At 40.2% G+C, this 19,439-nt stretch overlaps 1 protein-coding gene across 1 annotated transcript in view; it reads right to left on the bottom strand.

The window, feature by feature from the left end:
- Positions 1-738: 738 nt before the first annotated feature.
- Positions 739-19,439, bottom strand: part of kcna4 (potassium voltage-gated channel, shaker-related subfamily, member 4) — a 30,890-nt gene continuing 12,189 nt past the window's right edge. Inside the window, exon 2 of the mRNA XM_076156205.1 lies at positions 739-7,674. The gene's annotated coding sequence lies outside the window, so the exon portion shown is untranslated. The remainder of the gene's footprint in view (positions 7,675-19,439) is intronic.

The following is a 19,439-nucleotide window of genomic DNA, read 5'->3' as shown; positions in this document are numbered from 1 at the left end:
GGTGTTTGTCCAAGAGTCAAGTAATTGCGCCACAACAGACCTGTTTAAAATATTTAAACAGTGTCGAACATGAATGGCTCCGGCATCGGGTTTCGAAGGCCCCTGTGGAGGAAAATGTTCTGCCATTGTGATACTCAGCCCCTGCTGTCTGAGCTCATTCTGACTGAGGCAAAATTCATTCCAGCATTTCAGCACACAGAAAAAGAAAAAAATCCAAGGGAGATGTGGCAAGCATTCAAAACCTTTGCTGCTGTGCGTCCTGGCAAATGCACTGCGTGACATTATCATTCTGTAAAACACTGAGAACAGACGAACGATAAAGCAGATAATGTTGGTGAAATCTTGCTGAAGTTGTTGATGGAGCACAGGGATGGTGAAATCAGAGAAACCATCACTCGTCAAGGGCATGGCAGAGCACTGAGTAATCTGCCTTAGTCTGCCTGTGCTGATCATCATCAAACTGAGATGTAAATCTGAAGGCAAAGATCTGAACAGCTGGAGAAATGTATCACTCTGTGCAGCCAGAAAACATGGTTGAAGTCGAGCCAGGGCCAGATTTTGATGTTTGAGGGCCTTGGGTTAAAGTCTACCCTTGGCCCCCAAAGATTTCCAATGCACTATTATTGTTAACGCTGTATGACTGCCGAGCTTCATCTCAGAAATAAAACAAATGACAGCACTTTGGTTTTTAGAATTTTTATTGAATATATTATATTTTTCTTAAATCAACATTGCACATATTCCATTTTCAATCACATCTCATATTGCTGTCTACAAAATGTTATGAATGTAGAAAATCCAGAAGTTGGAAGGTTTACCAAAAAATAAATAAATCAAAACAGAAAGGAGGAATTAAGGTCAGAAGTGACACGCTCCAAAGATACAGAGAGTGAAAGAGAAGGAGAGGAGCACCCTCGAGAAAAGAATACAAACACATACCTCTGGTTAGGATGCATCTTGTCAAAACAAAGCATCATGCAGAATAAAAGCAAGGCTGGCCAAAACTCACATGGATAATTCTTTAACACCTGAACTGTAGAAATATTTTACATGTTCATTTATAGTTACTGCCAGTTTTCCATTGCTGTGATTTCAACTTCTCATGACTGACTCCGTTTGAACATTTAGCATTCACATACATGAAGCATGGACATTAAAACAAACACCCACTCACTCACTCACACTCACACACACACACACACACACACACACACACACACACACACACACACACACACACACACACACACACACACATTCTTCCCAAAGAATATTGAAAGTAGCAGCAGCCACTACAGACGGTGAGTCCATACACGTTGCATGTACACAGCACAGCAGCAGAGCAGGGAGCTTGTAAAGAACGCCTCTTCTGGCTGCACACAGTTTACCTCTCAGCAGGTAAGATGAATGTGAGAACCTTCATGACTGATGTGGATAAATCACAAAATCATTGTGAGTGAGGCCTTGGCTGACCAAACTGCACCATCTTGCATAGATACCCAGTGAATATGGGTTTGAATCCCACCCATTTAATTATACATTAAATTAGGTTTGGGTACTTTGCCATCTCACACACATCAACCTCATCACGCTATGATGGAATGGAACTCTTTGATTTAGAAATAAACAGATTGAGCACCGTGACCAAAAAGTTTAACCATTTAAAAAACAAATGACACTCAAAGGGGACATATTATACAGATTATTTTCATTTAGGGATCGGTTTTAAACCCTCTCCAATGCTTTTTAATGTGCAAAAACACACTGATTCACTTCCTCTCTCCTTTGTAGCAGTGCCACTGTGCACACTAAGTGAAAAAATGTTAGGTACTGTCACATCTCCTCCACACTGAGGCGGCTTTTTTGTGCAAATGGCCAGCTAAGTCAGGGCTGAACTGGAAAACACGAATGAGCTGAAAAGCATGCTGCCGGACATACCCTTGCACATTAGCTTCATATATCATAGTTGAGTCTAGCCTGTGTGTTACCTGGTGATGTAAAAATGTTACAGAAATAAAGGACTGATTAAAAACCAATGGGTTTGACTTAATAAATGCATTTCTGAAGGTGTGAACCTCAAGATCTGCAACTTTGACAATGTACAACACACATAATGTATCACCGTATGTACCATACACCACTATAATATATATATGCAGTGGGGAAATATGTATTTGATCCCTTGCCAATTTTGTAAGTTTGCCCATTGCCCATTGGTTTATTTTAACAGTAAGAAACAGAACACCAAAAGAAATCCAGAAAATCTGATTATGTGAAAGTTCAAAATTGATTTGCATTTGGTTGAGGGAAATAAGTATTTGATCCCCTACCAACCAATTCTGGCTCCCACAGACCGGTTATGTGCCCATGAGGATTCGGTCCTCACTTTAAGAAAGTACTCCTAATCTCAACTCGTTACCTGTATAAAAGACACCTCTCCACAGAATCAATCAATCAGATTACAACCACGGGAAAGACCAAAGAGCTGTCTGAGGACACCAGGGACAAGATTATAGACCTGCATTAGGCTGGAATGGGCTATAAGACCATTGGCAAGGAGCTTGGCGAAGGGGGACCACTGTGGGTGCGATCATTCAAGAATGAAAGAAACACAAAATAACCATCAATAGCCCTCGGTCTGGGGCTCCACGCAAGATCTCGCCAGAAAGGTGAGGGATCAGCTTTTGCCAATGTTTGCCAATGAATACCGGAATGATTCAGAGAAGGCTTGGGAGAACATTATGGGGTCAGATGAGACCAAGACCTCTTTGGCATCAACGCGACTTGTTTGGAAGAAGAGAGATGCTTACTACGACAACAAGAACACTCCCCAATCCCCACCATCAAGCTTGGAAGTGGAAACATTGTGCTTGGGGCTGGGACAGGACACATTTTCTGCATCAAGGGGAAGAAGGACAGGGCCCTGTACCGCAAAATCTTGGGCAACAACCACCTTCCTTCTACTAGGATACTGAAAATGGGTCGTGGATGGGCACAACAATGACCCAAAACACACGGCCAAGGCAACAAAGGAGTGCCTCAAGAAGAAGCATGTTAAAGTCTTGGAGTAGCCTAGCCAGTCTCCAGTCCTTAATCCCATTAAAAAATCTGTGGAGCGACCTGAAGTTTCGAGTTGAGTTGAGTTACCCTCTTGAGATGTGGCAAACCTGGTGACCAACTACAAGAAATGTCTGAACTCACCAATGTGCTTGCCAATAACAACAATTACTAAGACCTGTTTTGCCAGGGGATCGAATACTTCCAAATACTTTCCTCAATCAAATGCAAATCAATTTATAACTTTTCTAAAATGTGATTTTCTGGATTTTCACTATTAGAATAAACCTACCATTCAAATTATAGACTGTTCATTTCTTTGTCAGTGGGCAAATTTCCAAAATAGACATGGGATTAAATGCTTATTCCCCCACTGTATATTTACTGTATAATGTCTGGCTGGGATGCATTCACATACAGACAAATTGGGAGGATTGAGGATTTCCCAATCAGCAGCGTCATTATATTTGCCTTCAGTCTTGAATTTTCCACAGGGCATGAATAAAGTATCCATCTATCTAATAAGGCAAACCCTGTGATCTCCAACAAATAGGTGAAAATTATCCTGTTCTCAAAAATTCAAATTAGCAAATCATTGAGTAAATCCTGTTGAGACAATGCAACCTGGCATGTGGATGGAACTTCTAAACTATGAGTAAGAACTATGAGCTATGACTAAGAAATAAAGGATGATAACATCCAGGATCATAATGCTAATGACCTTATCAAGTGACATGCGGTCACCCTGTTGACCCAGTAATTTGAGCTGTATGATAGCAACGTTTGCCTCACGAGACCAAGACCTTTGCACAGGTATGATACTAGCTGTGCCCATCAGCACTTTGTAAACATGAATGGAAACCAGCCATTAATATTATTTCATTTACAGCAATGAGGACTAATGTTGTTTTGTTTCATAGTGCTCCCTCTGAGATGTTCTAAAGCATGGAGGACTTAACCCATGCTTTTGTTGTTGAGACTGTGTATTAATGTAGCAGTTTAGATTAAAGTTGTAGAGAACTTTGGGCTGGGCTGGGAATTTTCCTGATGTTGTGGGTCTGTAAAGCCCTTTGAGACATTGTTTGTGACAATGGGCTATACAAATAAACTGACTTGACTTATAGCTGCTCCCACATTCAAATATATTAACGCTGTATGGATTCATTTTTGTCATTCATTCGCAATCGTACAAAAATAACCTTAATTAAAATACAGGGAGGCAAAATAACAATAAGCATAATATGTCCCCTTTTTATCTTGTAGGTAACGGATGATTGTGCCCCTGAACTGAATGATAACATGAACCCCTACCTCTCAGCATCTCAAGGTTTTCATAGGTCTATTTAGTTTAGGTCTAGTTTAGTTTAGGTCTATTTAGGTCCTAACTGAAAAGGAGTTGAGGTGCAGTGGGTGAAGCCCCTCTTCTGGTCAGTGAGGTGACTTTGTCGTGTTCATACCATTAAGAACGAAGCCTCAGCGAGCTTAGAGGTGATTATGATTCTCTTCTCACCTTGTTCTATGTTTTATTTAATGTCTCCCCTCAGACCTCCCCCGCAATAATTTAATCTTCTCCTCTGCTGTGCTGGAATAGGCTAAAACACTTTACCGTGGGTGATTTTAATATCCATATGGCTAGCCTTTAGTGTGCTTATGCCACTGGGATTTCGCATAATATTTATTTAGTTTGTTACATGAGTCTCAATCATCTCACACTTGGATTTCCTTCCTTTAATATACAACGTGTTGATATAGCTGTAGTCTCTTAACTTAGTTGTGATATTTTCATTGACAGGCTGAGAGACAGTTTTGTGTATTTTCAGTCTCCTTTGGTGGCTGTTTATTCAGCTTGATTGGGTGTGATTGATGCATTTCATAAATTGCACTATGGGGGCTTCATTGATCGAAGGGTTACCTTTCAAGATTTTCAAAGACTAGACAGTCAATAGGGGGCGCTACCACTACAGGTTAAATTTTAACTGCAGCCATTTTATACATCTGGACAATGTGCTAAAGTGTGTCAGACATGATTGAACAGCTTCTACTTTGTGCTTTAGCAAACTTATCTCATGTTCTCTGCCCTGACCTGTTCTTCTGTCTTGGTCAAAGAGGGACAGAAGAGATCCAGGTTGTGACTAAAAAAGGTGGAAGGGTTGTATTGTGGTATTTTAGCTCCTTTACACTGCTTTCGAATTTAGATTACAGCATCACTGAATGTGGCCTCCAACTCCTCTGACTGCATCTCAGGCTTATTGAACCATAGCCTGATGCGGGCAGAGGCCCTCAGGTTTGGATGGGCTTGTGCTTGAGGAACTTAATCTACAATCAAAAGTGCAATAAAATCGATTCATAGAACACATTTCCACAGACAGGCGATCTTTTATTGACCTATTTATTGTAATGTTTAATTCATGTGCTCTGGTTTGTAGCAGTATTATTCTATTACTCCCTGCCCTCATTTTAAAATAATTTTCTATCGCTGCTCTTCACTGAAATAATAAGAATAGAAATCTGTTACAGTAGAATAATTTCACTTTTGTCTTTTTAATGCTTTCAAATTGTCCTGCAGAGGACTGATAAATACTTAACATCTTCACACTGACTTGATTTGATAGATTTCGTAATATTACACAAGTAACAGCTAAGTGACAGCTCCAACCTGATTTCTTTCACTGTCAATCTATTTAATACTCCATTTCCTTTGGATTAATTTTTATTTGCTTTTATTCTTTTTTCGTTTCATTGTTTTTTTTTTTGAAGAAGCAACAACTTTGAAGCTTTATAATTAAATTCATATACTGTACTTGACTAGATGATAGACTAGATGAGACTGATATTCCCGCAGAAATATAATATCTGCAGTACATCTGCGCCTCCTCAATTGAAAGATATCCCCCAAAAAGAAAACCACTGACACTAATTTTATAACTACTTCTCTATTTTTTCTATAATTTGTTAACAAGGAAATATCGGCAACATTCAGTAAACTGTTTTTTCTGTGGGATAACATCATTGAGGTAATTACAGATACGGGTTTTTGGAAAAGAGCAACAAGGTGTACTTTGGACTTTCTATTGGAATAAAGGAAAAGACACTAAGATCAAGAGCTTAAAATTCAAGCTTCTAGGTGGCATTAGAATTAACACAGCATGTGAAGGTTGTTACTTAAAGGAAAAATGTTAAAATAACACACTGTAACTGTATAAAAATATGCAACATGACTCTACTACTTCTAAAATGGGGTGTCAGTGGACAATATTAATTCATTCACGGGCAACATTGCAATATTAAACTGTAAATTCTAATAGAGGTAAGAAAACCCAGTACTTCTTCCACAAAACTGCACAATGTTAGAAACTCTTATGTTTTAGTATGAAGGCCGAAAAAATCAAAGGAGCGAATTTGGGATGGCAGCTCATGGAATTAACCCAAACACAACCGCACTGACAAAAAACATGAAGATGGAGAACATTGGAGCAGCATTCACAATATGAGGAACATCAACAAGAACAAACCCAACACAGACGACTATGGGTAAAGGTTGTAACAGTCAAAGTAAAAAGTCTCAAATTACTCTATCTGCGGCACGTCTTAGGACACACGAGTATAAACGTCTGCTTATTTACATTTTTTTCCTATTCAGTGTGCATCTATGTCACAACATTTTCCAGAAGTCCACAACATACAATAAATTCAGGGTTTCACCTTTGGTTATGTAATTATCAAGGCTAGGTTTAAAAAAATATAGAACACACGTCCATGTTACTTTGCATACAGTAAAATTTAAAGTGAAAACATATCAACAAAGCAGCTGGTCAGCTCTAAATTTGCATCTGAGAAAGAAACCTAAGGTTTTTCATCTTTTGATGATTTGGAATTTCATCTGCTGTTTTCTATGATAGAAAGTGAGTGTGGCAGATATTCATGTTGGTGTTAATGTGACTGACATCTTCGCTTTAGTGTAAGTGGATTGTAATGTAAGAGGATAGTCTGCTGTTTCTTCCCTTTCAGCGTCAATATGTGCCTCGTATTTCCCTCCCAACGCATCTCCATACATGTCTCTGTAAGGATTTTCATGTTATGATTGTGAATGATGAGAGTTTGTAGGCAGCGCAGTAGGCCAGCCTTGTTTGGTTGACAATATGAAACAGGATAAAAAGATCAAGTCATACTGCTGACTGCACGTAAAGCAGAGAGCAAACTCACCATTTAGTAACCAATGACACCTACAAAGCCGACCCAACTAAAACATTATGTCGACATTACAACCAAACATTATTCTCTATCATATTAAAATATTCACATCTCTTCCTTACAAGACACTTTTTCACATAAATAAAACATCTTTGAGCTTGTTTAAGTCTCTTAATATCTTCACTTCATACATATGTATATGTGTGATAATTAAGGCAATGATTTTGGGCCACGACTTACTCATTTGCCATCACCTCTATCAACAAACGCCAAAGTCCAGGTGTCCAACAGCTGAGTCTCATGCAGTCGTTGATTTGTTGCTTTCCAGTGTCCGCTCGTGCTCAAGATGACCGCTCACAATGTTTTGCTTGTTCTCTGCAATTTCCAGAGACGTGGGGACACTCACTCTCCCTTTAACTGGCAGCACTGTAACAGAGACAGAAACAGGAAAAGGGTGTAAATCTACCATCATTCCTCAGGAAGCGGCATCATGAAGATGGAGCAATTTGTCCAAATCCCAAACCGCTCCTGCATGTATTTTCTTTTCCCTCCCGGGCGTCTGAGCGAATGTCTGAAGCGTCCAACTACAGATAAACATCTAAACCATTAACCAGCAGCTTTTACCACTGATCCTTTAGTGACAATGCCAGAGAGGTCTGATATTTGCTTCACACTCACACACTACCCAAGCAAAATTTGCAATCCTGTTGTGTCCAAATGACATCTTATCTAAAGGAATAATTACCCGTCTGTACCACCAATCAACTTGTCTTAAGAATCCACATTTTTCTTGGTTAAAATGCGTTGTTGTGCATTACTTCGCTATTCTGCTGCCATTTGTGCCCTTGTGTCTGGCAGAATAGCGATGTCAGAGACAGGAAATGTTTACATGATACAAGTCGCAACCAAATGCTCTAGAAAATAAACTATTATGAGTAATAGGAAAAAATGACAAATTTCAAATGGACGTGTTTGCATGGTGACGTGTTCCCTACTTGACCCAATAAAGTTTCTTCTTCTTCTTCAATAGCTACACGAAGGAGATATACAGCACTAAAAAGCTGCAGGTTCACCTGTGTACCCAACTGTCTCTTGTCTGCCCTCTGTACAGGCAAATATGTGTCAAAGCTACAGTATATGTGCTGATTAAGATGCAGACTATAACAGACAAGCCTGCCTGTGTTTAAAGAGAGCAGCTTCTAACTTCTCCACAGGGTTAACAGATCAACTGGTTGTTTATGTTAGTGTATCATTAATTTCCATCTATAGCTTACGACAATCCTGACAGAGCGCATCCCTCCAACAAGGCTGAGAAGTCCTCCAATAATGACTCTCTCATTGACTGGACCAAGTATCATGTACAATATAACTGACAGACAAGCCCGCCCTCAAAACAGCTAGTTAATGAAGTAAAATGGTCAATCACATGCGTTTACCACAGTCAAAATAAAGACAAGCAGACGAGATAGAAAGGAATGTTTACGCTTTGTGATCCATTTTGTGAAGGAGGCTGATGTTTGCAGTAGGGCACTGTACTGAAGTCCAATTTCTCAGGTTGATAAAGATGCAGCTCCTGTGTGGACACTAGACACAACCTACAGCCTGAGGGGAACTGTGCTATACTGCACCAGGATCACAGACAAGAACCCCAAAACATACAAAGATTAAGTGCATACGAGTGTGTAGATTATGGCAATAAACAATGGCAACTGGCAAGTGACACACACTGGGAGGAGGCCTTTGTTTCTAGATCAGAGGACTGCTGCTGTTTCAAACTACTTCAGATCAACAAAATGCTCCATAATTCCATCTGTGACTGCGTACAGATCCCATCCTCAAAGGGTTTTTGGTGCAGTTATTTTGACCTGCCTGAATGAATGAACCATGTGAGGGAAACATACCCAGAGTCTGATTCAACCAGAATAAAACTAAGTAATTGTGATATCAAGTTACAACTGTTGTCGACATGCTTTCTGGTGCTGTTGAAGGTTGTTTACGATACTGATGTTTGTAAGCGAGGTTCTGTCTGTCTAATGCTGGGGGGACAGGTGGTGTTAGACCTTTGTATTCTTCACTCCATTTCACCATTTTCGATAGAGTAAACTTTTTTACACGTGATATTTCTCCTCAGGTCTCAATTTGGATTCTCTCTTCTCCAAATATGATTGAATATGTGCATGTTTTTCCTTACAGACAGTACAGAGGAGTCCTACACAATCCAGGAAGACATGTGTCTCATGAAACCCGTATAATACACCATTCATCAATACTAATTTTTGTTTTTGCTTCTTACCCTTGATGTTCGGCGAAGAAATACAGAGCAGATTAGAGTTCTGTTACTTGGCAAACCCCCAAAACAAGCACACGAGTTTTGAGTAAACAAGCAGCACTGCTCATTTATGCTGTAATGAAACCAGTAAAACAGCACATTTATGTAAAACAGTGGCTGGAGAGAGAAAGGGAAAGTATAACTGTAAACTCTGCAGGGCTGTTGACACGAGCGGCAGTGCAGAAACAAATGTGTGTGAACCTCCAGCAGGTGTGCTCGACAAATCAGAAGGGTTGGAAGCTCCCCAAAAAACAAAGCACGTTGTGTGTGAGGCAGTATCTGGAATTCAGAAAGACGGCTGCACAATTTCAAAGTCAAGTTCTGTGTGACCCAAGTCAAAGAGCCGGCAAATTAGCATCACAAAGCTCTGTTATTTAACTCTATTATTCACTGTATCCGGATATGTTATCTAGATAATGAGGTCACATGTTAATGCAAGGTATTAACGCTCACAGAAGCCATTGTGATCTGATTGCTATCTGACCTGACTGACCATATACAGCTCGGTCAGGCTCGCATTGTGATCAGATCTCAGTCACAAGCAGCCAGGTGTTAATGCATACAGCAGGAGTGCATTAATTCAATAACCCCTCCCCCGCATGAGTTTTAAACGTCGCCCTGTCACCTTTCCGCTCATTCATAAAAGATAAGTGACCAGGAGTTGCCATGAATGGGAACCTGTTGCGGTGACAGCAAACGCAAAACCCTATGAGTTATTTTGTAAATAATTGATGATCATCCATGGAGCAAGAAGGGAGGAGGGGCATAGAAAGCGGGACGGCCCGCCGACTGAGATCTGATTGCAATGCAGATAGCGTTCAGATAACGAGGACACTTTAATGCAAAGTGTACGTGCAAGTGCCGTACCACCAGTGTGGTGGTGGTTAATGTGTCTGGATATGAAGGACACCGACTCCATCCACTTCAATCTTATAAGGCCAATTCCCAAATCTGCATTTTTATGGTTGTTTACAAAATGAGCCTATGTGTATTGTTATCGCTCCCTGCAGAGGTTATACCAGTAACATTAGCTATCCAGCTGGTGAGTGACCATCATGACCACGATGAAAACAAATAGATTGTCGTATGTGTAATGCCACTGTATAGCATGCTGACGTTTTACAAAATTGACCACACTACGTGCAATTTAGCCAAAAGGCTGGTGGAGTGAAGCTTCTGTGCACACTGAGAACAGCTATACTCTTTTGACTGTCGGGCTTCTGCCATAATTAAATAAATAACAGGAATGTCCCCCGCTGAAGTGTTTTCCTTACCGCTATCTAAATCTTCTTGGCTCATTGATGTGTCACAGATATTCAAAATTACCTTCATCAAAGCCGCCACAAAACTGCACAGCCAAGTACCATGACACATTTATCAAAGGAAGCCTCCATGCAGCTAAGGTACCAATGTTCATGACACAACAAACACCACTTTGATTGTCCTTTGATGAGGAATCCGGTGGGTCTTTGTGATCGTGACCTAGTTTGTGTGACCTGTCAGAAAACAAAAGGATAAATGATCCACGTGCAACAAACCTGACTGCACAGCTCCCACATATTACATTTACCGCCCTTATCAAACAGCATTAACGTCTGTCCATCCTTGCATGTTCTCTCAAAAGGACACATTGTGTGGAAATCTCACAAAAGGCTGCAGCTTTTTTTCCACAACATTGACAGAAAGATTATGAAAAAGCATCCTGCGGGCTGACTTTAGGAGAGTGCACATACACATGTAGTAAGAGGGAGGCACGGTGCCTGGCTTCCTGCTTGCTGACACTAATCCAATGGCAGCAGGGATTTTCTGCTTCTTGCTGCTTCTTGCCTCACACCCCTGCAGGGCTCTCAGATCCACACTGGCTTTCCCGGTCACACACACACAAACAGATGAATACACGATAGACTATAAATATTCAGGCCACGATCAGTGGTATGTGCCGCATCATGTACGCCAGGGATATAACACGCACTGTGCTTATTTAGACTCTGTGCTTTCTGCTCAGTCAGCACTTTTTTCTATAACAGGACTCACACATCTGCACAGAGGATGCCGTTCATTTTTGGAAACTTGTCTTAGAATGCATCAGGGGAGCAATGAGTACAGAGCACAGACGACTCACCGCTGTTCTGATGATTCACGCAGATCTCATTAGATATGAATAAAAAGCCAGGATTCAGGTGTGTCTATAAAATGCCTTTGTTATTTTTTTAATGTATATATGCTACTTTCATCTGTCTGTCTTGTACTTTGTGTTGTTGTGGATAAATAGAAGCACAACAAGGGACACAAACTCTTCACAGACCTACAGGTAGTTTGCTCCTGTTTGAATTCATTTCCGCCTTCCTTTATCAAGCTACAACCCCAAAAAAATAAACTACTCACTGCATAGCAAAGTGTTTGTCTAAAAATCAGTTTGACATGGGGCGGTTGCATAGTATGCCATACACATCTCCTTCCTCATCTTGCTCAAATTATAAGATAATAGCGATAATATTTACAAAGGAAAATGACGAGCCGCGTCCAGCACTGCAAGTTTCTACTCTACGCCTGATCAGGTCAATCAAGTTGTGTTAACATCTGATACCAACTGCTTGATACTGTATATGATTGTATAACGTGTATAATGTAATTATCTGCTAAGTTCTGGAGCTGATTCCAATGGTTAACACCCACATTTATTGAATCATTTTTTTATTTTCTTGCTCCCTTGAATTCTCCGATCACTACAAGGTGTTTTTGGGAATCTGGGCTTCACCATGTGGAGATTAAGTAAGGGAGGGGATGGGTCCTTTTATTCCCTTTAAACTATCAGACCTAATAGTAGTAAATGAAACTCAACCCTTAAATAGATGCTGTGGAGCTGGATAGTTAAAGCCTAACTAAAGACTTTCATGCTGTGAAGTTGCTCGACAGCTTTAATTGCTTGGCTCTTTGTCACACCCCTGTTAAGATCTAAATGGTTTTGTCCGTGGTATATTTAAAGCCGCTGTGTTAGTGACTAAGTGGCTGTGGGCTGTGACTTTGAAATAAATCACAAATAAATGTTGTCTTGCTGCGATTGCGTCTTTCAAACACAGTTGTAACCCAGAACTGCTCGTCCTATTCCTGACAGCCTGGGATTCTTTTTTTCCCCAGGTGTACTAGTATTGTTAACAATGTTTCTAATACGTTAGGTGCAATTTGTGTGAATAAAAGAAAGGAGGAAAAAAAAAAGTGTCATTGTTTGTACCACCTCCAAACCCTCCTCCTCTCAGCCAGTTGCCAGTTGTGCCCCCGCAGGCGTTTCTCATATGTGCAGTTCAACAATGGCTCAATGAAACGCCTACAATCTCTCACCAACAGCAGATGTAGACGCCTGCCAGTTGTGCTGCCAAGCATAAAAAAGTGCCATGTTGCTTCCCTCCATAATGGCATCTGCTAGCATTATATGAAATCATTTACAAACTACATTAAATACCACAAGTGATTTTGCATGACTGACTGACTGACTGAATTGTGTTTAGGAGTTTTGGTTGCCCGCCTCAAACATAACATAGCATTAGATAGATGTTCACCTACAGCTGCTTCAAAACTGCTCTGACGTACAGAATCAATACAAAGTGGAACATAATCACGATTCCTTGTTTTCCCATTTGTCCCTGTTGCACCGTTAAGCGGAAAATATTAGCAGAGGAGGGGAGTCATAAGCTTTGGGATGCTTATCAGGGTTTGTTATCTGATTGAGGACATCTGATGTTAGGACTAAGACATTGCATTGTAAAGCACTCATGTGATCTAGAGTCTGACTGATTTGAGATCAGACCTCAGCCTGTGGGGCTTGCTGCTTGAGTGAGCTTCATCTTTATTTTACAAAAAAACAAACTGCATCGTATTTACTACAAGCCACAACTCCTGACTCAAAATAACTTTATCAGGGATATTCTCATATCTTATCTGGTAAATGTGTCCCAACAGTGCAGATTGCATTTATATCTGCCCAGCTGCATCCTTTTCTTTAGCTTTTCTTTGTCATTTCATCCTAACCTCCAAAGAATCACGGTAATCATCATGTTTAGAAGGTGAAAACATTTCTTTGCAAGCTCACACACCTTCTCCTCCTTAGTGGTTCAGGTCGCTCATTAGTTCCTTCTTTCATCTCCACTTGCTGCTTATTATCCTGTGTAAATCTCATGCAGGGTCCCTGCGGTTTGCATCACCCAATAAGTCAGGTTTAAGCACTCTCACAAATTCTCTCATATCCACTTGGGAACCAACCACGAATCAATGCACTCTTTATTACTTCAATCAGCTGCTTCTGATTGTTGCTCTTCTTCCATTTGTCACTGATGATTTGGCAAAAACCACCAGCATCATTACAACCCCAGAGGACGCTAAGCCCTAAGCACCAGCATTCTGATCAATATGTGGAATTCAAATGCATCATCTATCCTGCTATTTTTGTAATAAAAAGGAAAATTTGACATGAAAAGCCACCATTACTATAGCAAAAGTAGTAGAGGCAAACAAAATAAATAAGCATCTGTTCAGCTCAGCTTTGTACACATAACAAATGCTGCCAAACCACTTTCAACCAACCAACTTCATATACTGTATCATGCATTCCAGAATCAATAGCATATCATATCATGTTTCACCATGTATAGTTTGGGATTGTCAGTATAATAAACACTGGAATAAAGAGTGTGAAATATTTCTCAAAAGAAGACCACAGATGTTAGCTTAGCTTAGCATAGCAACAATACTATTGTTACCCAGTAGCTGATTATTATTGATTAATTGTGACAGCCCTTGAACCATGTGAATACACCACCATGACAAACTATTAGCAGCATAAAGTGGATTTCTACCTGCTCAGTTTCCCTGTAGCTACCTAAGAGAAGCTTATTTAGGACATTTTATGACTTTACATAGTCGACTTTTCCTCTGTGTCCGCCGGGAATTGAACCTGTAAGGAGTTGAGGACAGGTGTTGTTTTTCTTCCACCAGCTTGAGCACTACCCTCTTATTTTTCCATCACACTCTTTCAATGTCAAACTACTGTTGTGTCTCCTTCACATTAATCCCTCCATGGTTGGAAAAACTTCTTTTTTTTTACTTTTGAAGCACAGACCACATTTTTGCACTTTTGACACACTGGCTCTCTCATTAAATTTTTGTAGAAACAGCTCATCTTCTCTCTTCTGCCTCCAATGATCCGCATCTGTTTGTACAATCCATGTCTGCCCCCATGACACTATCGCTGCCAACGCCACTGTGCATACATTGAGCTACTGCATGCAAAAGATAGTACATGCTTGATATACACTCTCAATATAGAAATGATATGATATTTATCTTTGAGTGTGCAGAAAGGGAGGAATTGTTTGGCATCTGATCATTGCAGCTGATTCAAACATATGGATTTTATTAATGAGAGAAAAAGTGAATGAGGAAAATAGGCTGATGGGAACAAGTAAAAAGCTCTTTTTCTCTACATGCTTGAATATTGCTTGATTAGACACTTGAAGACAATTCCACTGGTAGAAAGGTACAAATGATTACTGGATTGATGACGGGCCAGCAAACCGGACAACAATTGAACCTCGTTACTGACTCAAATGTGACTTCCACTGGAGAATTTCTGCTGAAAATGCATCACTACATCTCATTGAGTTTGGTGCTGCATGATGCAGAGACCTCAGCTGGTTTGCCTTTCATGAGCATGGAATAAATTGAGTGAATAATGTGAGTTTCTAGTTACTATCTAAACCTCTGTGTTTGGGTTTTATATTTTATTTAACATAAATCCTTTAAAGCCCAAGGATATTTCAACATATCCATATTGCACAGATGCTAAGAATTCCAGCCTAAGCATTACATTTATATTTAACACATTTATACAAACTAACTGTGCAACATTAACATTGCACCTTAAATGAGTCTACAAAATCAACAGAATGTGGTTTGTGAAACATTGCATTACTATACAAAGCTTGAGTCTTAAAAGAGCCCAACAGGGTTAAAGGTGACAAAAATACAAATATGTAAGTGAAAAAAACACACTGATCCACTTGCACTGGCTCCCTCTGCAACAACACTCTTCACATTGAGTAACGTCTTCAAGGCCCTCTCCTGCTTCGCTATGATGCGTCAGGCCTGAGCAGCAAGGCTCATGGGCCGATAAACAGGAATGCTGGCCAAGCGCTGGCTCGCTCACCTCAAAATTGGTGGCTGTGTCTACTCAGGTGTGTTTGCAAGGCAACTGAACTACATCACAGGTGGACACACACATGTTCTGATAAACTAAGCTTTCTGTGCCGCTCAGTTCACCTATGGCTTTGTCTCAGTCGATGAATCTCTACAGGCATGTACCTCAGGTTTGGCAGCTTTGGCAATGTTCAACACACACTATGCATCATCATATGGAAGCACAGCGGAAAATCTACACGTAGTTAAATTTGACATTTGTCAGCCAAAGCAATGCCACTCTCAGATGTGGCATCTGTCACTGAGTGGCTACACAAACAGAGGAGATTGAGAAGACAGGGCAAGCACTGCATTTAAATAGATATGGTGTAACATTCACAGCATAATGCATAATTCAGCTCTGCACTGTGGAATAAACCCTGCTCCCCAGCTGTTAGAGAGCAAGACGCTCAAAAACACAGCATGTCACAGGCCCAAAGAGACCCTGTGCTGCTCCAGATACTGTAAGGTTCCTGTTGACGTTTGGCATGAGTTTAACTTCTCTCATGGTATGCAGCCGACTGAATCATACAACAGATTCACTCATGTAATATGATTTTAAGCCATCCTGTTTGTCAGCTCTCCCTTTGGAAAGGATTCTGCTCAGTAGAACACATATTTTCCAAACAGAGGGTGAGATGTGGAAAAAAGTACAAAATTACAGTAAGCACAAACGTTCGCATAGCCGTTTTTAATAGTCACACTTAGCAAACTCAAGCACATGGCCACACACATGCACACGCAAACACGCAAACACACAAACACACACACACACACACACACACACTAACCAACGCACACAGGCTCTGGAGAATAGCGTTTTCCACAGACAAATAGCCCCTATCAGAGATTCCACTTCTAGTTGCTATGACAATGATACATTTACACCAAACATAGCTTTCTTTCTTATGACTTATGGTGCCCTCCACCCCATCCTTGGGAAAAGTGTTTTCGACATAATGCATGGGAATGCAACCTTGGAACAACATTACGTGAAGCCAATTGATCAAGTCTGACACACAAAGGGAGCTTGGTGTGCAAAGAGAGGAGTTTGATGACAAAGAAACAAAACTATGAGAGCACATATCTTCACCAACACTCCACAGATTCTTGCCCAAAGACATCATTCTTTCCCATCTGAAGTTAAATAGTTTACTCAACCCAGCAGATTTGATATTCATCTAAAAGTGCAAATTAAAGATCCAGATAGCCACAAATATGTAATCAGTTGTCCATTAGCCTGAAGACAGTCTTTGCACCAAATGGAAATCTGTGAAGTTGTGACAAATATCCTGCTGGAAGACATACGCATAAACAGACTAATAGTAGCATTGTGTGAAAGAATTAGTTATTTAATAATTGATTAAACTTACAAAAAATATTCACAACCCCCGGAGCAATATTTTTTGCATTGCTGGGCTTTTTACAATGGGTCTAACTGTCCAACAGAACCCAGTCGTTCTGATATACATTGGTTACACTGCTATCAGAGTTTGGCTTAAGGTCACCTGCATTGTTTTTGTTCCTCAAAGTTTTATTTATACAGCATTTATATCAATAACTGCAAGTCCCAAGGAGTCCTCCAGGGCTCAGTACTTAGTCCTCACCTCTTCATCCAACCAACTCTCTGAAACTGAACTGTGTAAAATCTGAACTGGTTGTTATTGTTCTCCAGCCCCTCTCACAACTTCTCTCTTACCACTAAAAATGCAACCACGTCATTTTTTGCAGTACACATTCAAACATTATGTGTGTTTTGAAAGGATTCTATTGGCATTGCCAATCAATGCAAGAGCTAGCTGATTAAGAAATGCAGATGGAACACAGCCACACCTAATGTGGCAGTCAGAGGTATGATGTGAAGAATTAATTTGGGAAAACAGATAAGCTGTGTATGTTAGTTATGGATCATATAAAAACATTGTGAGCTATACATGTAGATATAGTTGGATCAGTGGAAACCTCCACCCCACTTATTGATAATAAGTGTACAAGATGATGTATCAGACCACTTACCACTGATAAATGATATGGAAACATCAAAATTAGGAATGAATGTGTACATGATTGACTTTGTATATAAACTGGACAGATGCACATGTTGTTCTGTGTATATATAGTAGAAATTAATCAAGGCCAAATGAATCATCAGATTCTGTCACACTGTTGCTGTTTTGTTTTCCTCTTTAATGAGATGCACTGTTGGATCATTCCATGTGTTGTAGCCTTTATGGTCACTGTGCTGAGATGCAGCAGAACCAAGGTGGGGTCTTCAGAAGCAGAGAATCCCATCCCTGGTGCAGCAGGATATGCTGTATCTATTTATAAACACAAACATGCAGTTTTCAGCTGGCACACACGAGAGGCCGCAAAGTTCCAATTAGCTCACCGAAAACCCACAGCGGCAAACACCGAGATAACCATTACTAAGGCTCTCCTGACATACTGACATACTGTACCAGAGGACAATAATCACTGCAAACATGACAGTTTGGTTTAGTGAGTGGTGGTGTTTTTGCTGAAACATTCAGATATCAATTTGTTCAACATTCATTCATTTACTCCATTCATAAACACATTCATTCATTTATTTCTTATTGTCCAGTCATTCATTATTACAGTTCCTTTGCCATTTCATTCGTTCACTGTTTCTATTCTTCATCTCATTCACTCATGGACTCTCTGACCGACGCATATTTTCTGCTGCATGACTTGTCACACACTCATTCACTCACTCATTGACCAATTTATTCCATGCACTCCAAACTCTAAACTCTAAATCTGCCCCGTGGTGTCTGTTGGTCTGGAAAAGGGTGACCGAGGGCAGTGCGGTGTCTCCATTCTTCTCTCGTTCGTCAGTAATGCAACTGAACTGTTTAGGAATCTTCGTATTTGTAATAGTGTGCGCTTGCAATTCCAAACAGACTTAATAGAATAAAGTTTACTCACAGTGGTTGTCGGAAAAGGTCAAACCACTGTCTGCCTGAGTGTGCGGCACAAAGGCACCATCTGAACACATCAAACTAAACAATGTGATTGGCTGGAAATCAGATTAAGAAAGGACATGGCTTTGTGTTTGTCATTGGAAAGTCCTAAAATGATTGATACGGGAAATACGGTGAATACGGGAATTGTGTCCTGCTTTTAGTGTTCAGCTGAGGAGGGAATAGCATTTAACTCTCATACAAACACATAATTTGTTCTCTTTTCTTCTTACTAATGGTAACATGTATACCTCCACATCTATCACATTTGCTTTACTTAGAGATCTTTTCCTATTCCTTTTACATTATACTGTGAACACTATGTAGAAGATCTTTGGCCCACACAAAGAGATACTGTGGCTGGAGGAAAAATCAACAAATCAACCATTTGTTAAGAGTAAAAATTAAATGGAATTTTCCATCAATGCTGTGGTAGCAATTTAAATCTGGCAACTGCAAAGTTTGTCTAACGAAAAGGCAAAAACTACGACTGCATAAAAGCAAGAGTTGACTGGAGGAAAAAGGATTTACTGTTAGTGGCCTGAGAAGTAAAACAAAAATCCTAAAAGAGGACGTTGTGGTTTCTCTGCATAATCCAACAGACGTCAGTGAAAACCTTCTGAAATAGCTGTGTGGACCTGGCCCAAGGA

Source organism: Genypterus blacodes, unplaced genomic scaffold (assembly GCF_046128005.1).
Source record: "Genypterus blacodes isolate CSIRO-AG114 ecotype Tasmania unplaced genomic scaffold, CSIRO-AGI_Gbla_v1 ptg000067l_1, whole genome shotgun sequence".
Lineage (NCBI taxonomy): Eukaryota > Metazoa > Chordata > Actinopteri > Ophidiiformes > Ophidiidae > Genypterus > Genypterus blacodes.
Note: the sequence above shows the minus strand (reverse complement) of the source record. Positions and strands in the feature narration are given on the sequence as shown.